This window comes from Mytilus galloprovincialis, chromosome 13 (assembly GCF_965363235.1).
Source record: "Mytilus galloprovincialis chromosome 13, xbMytGall1.hap1.1, whole genome shotgun sequence".
Classification (NCBI taxonomy): Eukaryota; Metazoa; Mollusca; class Bivalvia; order Mytilida; family Mytilidae; genus Mytilus; species Mytilus galloprovincialis.
Window position 1 is genome coordinate 32,279,917 of NC_134850.1, and position 6,000 is coordinate 32,285,916.

Genomic DNA, 6,000 nt, shown 5'->3' on the forward strand with positions numbered 1-6,000 from the left:
TCCACTTATTAATCCTGAATGCCCCTGGTAACTTTCGTCTCCACTTATTAATCCGGAATGCCCGTGGTATCTTCCGTCTCCATTTATTAATCCTGAATGCCCCTGGTATCTTCCGTCTCGACTTATTAATCCGGAATGCCCCTGGTATCTTCCGTCTCGACTTATTAATCCGGAATGCCCCTGGTAACTTCCGTCTCGACTTATTGGACAGACACCTATACAGATTATCATAAAACCTCATCACAACATAATATGGTATAGTTACTCTGATAATATATAAAAGCATGACATAAAAATAAAATTCCATTAATAAAATCTGAATTGTAATCTCATGTATTCAAATATTTCGACCTTATCCACTTTTTGATTTCAAACTTATTGAGATCTTATCATCAACATACATGTACATTGTTTCTGTGCAATGCATGCCTTAAATTAAATGAGATAGGAAACATTTTTAAAAAACCCCAATGCGACGCTATTTTAAAAAAAAAATATGAAAAATAGAAGCTTACTGTTATATAAACTCTTGCTGCTGCTTTGCTTATGAATTTGATCTGTTCTGATGTAAATCTGATTGTTATTGCTGCTGTTTTCCTAACATTCTCAATTTTAAGTTCCAGTCCAGTTTTCCTAATTCTTTGACAATATCGTCTAGTAGCTTAACAAAAATCTGCCAAAATATTTCAATTTGAATTGCAGAACGTACATAAAACATTTACCGTTTGAATTGTTCTCGTCGTGAATACGGATTCAATATTTGTCATTTCACATTTAAAAAAAAAAAAAAAAACATTAAACATATATTTTCCAATCCAGTGGAATATGAATTAAGTACATAAGTCCACTTTTCTTTTTGAGCGTTTTTGTTATTTCTCTTCCGGTGATTAAAACTGAAATGATTGGTATTTAAAAAAAAAAAGACCCCAACAAATGTTTACACATGCATGTCACAAGCTTAAACATATTCAGTAATTGTCTTAAGTTATATCTTAATGTTTTTCATAGAAATAAGGAGATGTGGTATGATTGCAATTGCCTATGCTTGATTAGACAACGTTTCAGAAGAGACCAAAATACACAGAAGTTAACAACTATAGGTCACCGTACGGCATTCAACATTGAGTATAACCCATACCGCATAGTCAGCTATAAAAGTCCATGAAATATAAATGGAAAATAATTCAAACGAGTAAACTAACGGCCTGATTTATGTACAAAAAAATGAACGAAAAACAAATATGATATACAACAACAAACGACAACCACTGAATTACAGGCTCCTGTTTTGTTTTGTGGAATAAGGTGTTGATGACAGTTTGTTTTTAATTCATATTTTTACCGACGGATTTCTTCTGATTATTTGCTGTTTTGTGTTGCTGTCTCATTTTATTCATCCCACAACTATTGGACGAAATAGCATATGTAGATTAGATATCAGTTGCTTTATCATTGATAAACTTTTATTAGATATTTTTTAAGTCAATACATTTATTCATTTATATAATTACTTCTTCTTCATCAGCTGGTTTTCCAAAGAGTAGTAGCACCCTTCTAATGACGTGATTTTCTTCTGGGATCAAACTACGTGACTGTGTCTAATATATAATGGTTGGCTGGACTGGGAAGAAGAACAGTACATGTTTCTCAAGTGTTTGGTCAGACTTCTTAGGTTGTTATGCATGCCATCAAACCTTTTCTCATATTGACTCTGTCTTACAATATTTGAACTATCAAATGATTCTTTTGGAAAGATCGTACTGTAGATTTGTGATTTCTCTGTAAAAAAGATGTCAATATTTGAACTATCAAATGATTCTTTTGGAAAGATCGTACTGTAGATTTGTGATTTCTCTGTAAAAAAGATGTCTAAGGTTATGATTACAGTATAATGTCAAGCAATCAATATTTGTAGAAAACTCTAATTTCTTACTTTTCTATAAAACAGTTCAGATACTCAAATATGGCAATTTTCTCTAAATTTTCTTGTGAATTATTATGATTAAGTTTACATGCTTGATGTGGGTTTTTTTTTACAGAACTCGTAAATTAACTTTTCCGTTTGTCAATATTTCTTATTTATATTTTCCGCCGTTTCAAACAGACACATATTAGAATACACATATCTAAATAAGATTATATTATCACTTTTGGATGTCTTTAGTAAAGCAACTTTTCCTCTTGCTTTCTAGATATCGAGGTCGTTTTCATGAAAATGTTTATTTATGCGCCAGTCTTGTATCTTGACCATTATCTGGTGAGCATTTCCCGTTTCTGTCACTTCATCAAAATCTTTTTTCTAACTTTCTGCGAACATCGCTGCAAAATATCATGTGGAGCATACAATATAAAAATAATGAGACGTGGTATAATAACATTATTTTTTAATTTTCTATAAAAGTAGTGCATTAGGATGTTCGATTTATCAGATTCATATCTTGCATAATCAAAAACGTCACAAACATAAATTATAGACCGATAGAAGTGCACAAGGAATGATAGAGCTGGTCACTGTTATAAATTATAAACCGCTAGAAGTGCACGAGGAAGGATAGTGTTTCAAGTTTGCAGACCGAATTCGGCTCAATACTAGTTTCATAGAGATAATAGGAAGATGTCAGTATCTGTCTGTCTGTTTTACACTACTACCATATTATATGGGGAGTTCCGATTGCAAATGCTTAAAGAACATGTATGTTTTTTTTATGTTGCCCCTTTGTTATAGATTCCAAATAAAACTGTCCATGATAAAAAAAAATGGAGAATCAAGCCTTAGTGTTAAATCATTTTCATGAGAGAGGAACTGCTGTAATAATTTGATTATAAAAATGATAATGTGTGTAATGCTAAGTATACAAAAGACATAACTTTTGTTCTTAGTCTTACCTCAATAAATACTTGTGTTAAAGCTTTATAAACCAGTAAATTGTAGCAAGCACTCGTCAATTTTGTTAATCTTTGTTGGTTAAAAATTCGAGCATATAGTAACCTGGAGTAGTGACAGTAATCGTAACTTCCTTTCCCTGTATGATGTTTAAAATAGAGCATTCCGTTATGCTAGTGGTATCTCTTTTCAAAATAATCAATTTGAATTGTAAAGATTGGCTTTGATTTTGAAACATTCGGGCTATTTATAACCGACTCGAAATTTTATTTTCAATCTATTATTCATTTCTAATTGAATGGCTCCATTTTCATATGTTGGAGTTATTAATCCACACCTTCTCGCGGGCGTATGACATTTGCGCCGATTTTGAAAATTTTCATTCTTTCATTTGCGCCGATTTCATTTTTTCATTTGCCCCGATTTTATATTGTTGCTAATTGGATTTACAGGTAAGTTACAGGTAAATTCATACTTTTACATTGACTGAGCACAGAGTATAAAGACAACTCAAGTGACATTGCAATTGGTAAATGGCTATCCCAATGTTTCGGGTTACCATTCCTTTCCCTAAATGAAATCGATGACTGCTTCACATTTGACATTGTCTGACGCTCCTTCCGATGACAAATGGCATACATTCTTAGACAACGTACAAGTACACATGCCATAACGGTCAACCAATTCGTGATGGCGTCCATAAAATTAACGAAGGGATGATTTCAACTTCACCATTTGGAACTCTTGGTTTAATAGCTATCTTGTGAGAAAATGCGAACTCTAGAAATGCCCCCACCAGTACGTATGCCAGACAAAGAAAAGATGGCCTTCGTTATCGACAATTACGCCAAATATAGAAGAGACGAAATCATAAGAAAGGAATATATTAGATGTGTTGCCTATACATACTCGGGAAGAACAGATTTATGATTTGAATGTATTCCGTTTTTATGGATTTGAATGCTGTACATATATTTTTAATTCGTCATTTTAGTATAAACAAAGTGCTTTTATCTTAGGTTTTTACTTCTTGATTTTATGCAGGAGACAACAGTTATATAAATGTTATGATTGACAATTCAAAACATATGTGCAACTGGCTAACGGAAGAGGTCTTTAATGATAAATGAAAATAACATTACTGGGATGGAGAGTTGTCTCATTGGCACTCATACCACATCTTCTTATATCATTTAACCTGTAATTTACCTGTAAAAAAATCGGCGCAAATGAAAAAAAAAATCGGCGCAAATGAAAGAAAAAATCGGCGCAAATGAAATGCAGATCGGCGCAAATGCAAAACGCCGATTCTCGCAAATGGTCCGGGTCCTAATCCAACACATCCAGGATCGACAGCTAGTGGAACAGGGTCTGTGTAGGCTTCCTTACAAATCAAACTAAATTGACAAATTGCCGTAAGAGGTTTGTGCAATTTTCCACCATAAAACACAGTTCTGTACATTCCTTTGACAGGAAGTAAAACTTTGCATACCCAAGAGGTACCATTTCTAACTAGAAAAACAGATATTTGGAAATAGTCATGGCCCTGTATATTTGAGTCTTTTCTTGTCTCACCGATTGATCCAAGAAGACTTAAATCATACCACAGAACTAGATCGTTCACAGATTGCTCAGTACCATGTAGTGTGATAGATACCTTCCCTTTTGTTGATGTTATTTTGTATTGTCGTCTGCTTGTCAATCGTAGGTCTGTTTCCCACCACGTATGGTAATATAACTCTTGTTTAATGAATTGCTTTTCAGTAATCGGATCAGGTAGTAGTTGCCAGTCAGTATCATCAGGGAAGAATTCGTAGATGAACTGCTCTGGCTTTGGGTTAATGTAATAATCTAGGAAAGAGGTTTTGAAAATTTCAACATCGCTTGTATTCAAGTCCTCAGTTTTAGACTTAAACCATCCTTGTGGGAATTTTCCAGAAAGAGCACGACAGATGCGACAAGGATGAACAATTTTCCACGCTCCATTGACATTTACTGCCGCCCATTCTGATGATGCCACATTGTCCAAACCATCAGTTTTGTAGACACCTTTTATTTTGAAACATTTTATGCCAGCAGCCCTATATAAAATATGATTTACTGAAAACATCCCGTCATTGTGTTATTGTACTATGGTAAATTTGTGTATTCTTGTCTTTAATTATTGCTAATATGCTTGGTCTATATGCCATTTTGTGCTTCTATGTTACATGTTTGTTTGTTTTTATAGTGATTAAGATTATAAGAAATGTTGACTGCTGTAACCCTATTTTGACATTTTTACCTATTATGTCTGGTTTTTTTTTCACACTTCGTTGTCAATATAACGGAATTTGATGCGACTGTCATACAAGAGAAACGTTTAGCTAGCTTTAAAACCAGGTTTAATTCACCATTTTCTACATAAGAAAATGCATGTACCAAGTCAGGAATATGACAATTGTTATCCATTCGTTTGATGTTTGAGCTTTTGATTTTGCCATTTGATTAGGGACTTCCTTTTTTTAATTTTCCTCGTTGTTTAGTATTTTTGTGATTTTACTTTTTACTAAGCACATGCATATATTGTATAACTTTGTTTGCGTAGTTGACTTGCTGTTTCATAAAAGTACCGTACTCTTAATCTCGTGTTGGCACTTATTTCTTTATACTTTAAATGTGAACATTAGCAATCAGACTGTCCCATTTCTCTATTGCTTTCTTTGTTTAAAAGTTGAAAATTAAGTGTTCGACTAAGTGATTTTTCAATTACAATATGATTTTTCTCTGACCGCATCTTTTCCATTTATTTTATTCTAAAAATTACTTATAATAAAAATAGTTGATTTAGTTCAAATAACCAATTGCAAATTTGATAGTAAACTATTTATACTTACCAACAAAGCAGTATAAATATTGAATTGTAGATATTCAAATTTTTCTTTAGTAACTTCAAACACTCATCTGGTGTTATGCTGTCATTCTCTTTCAGATCCTGCAGAGGTAACGCCAGAGGAAACATATGGAATAGCCAACCATTATCCGATAATAAACGACGAAAACGCATTTTTTTTTTACACAAACTATCCACAATAACATTCAAAACAAGAACAAAAACTGGAAATCTAGACTATTGG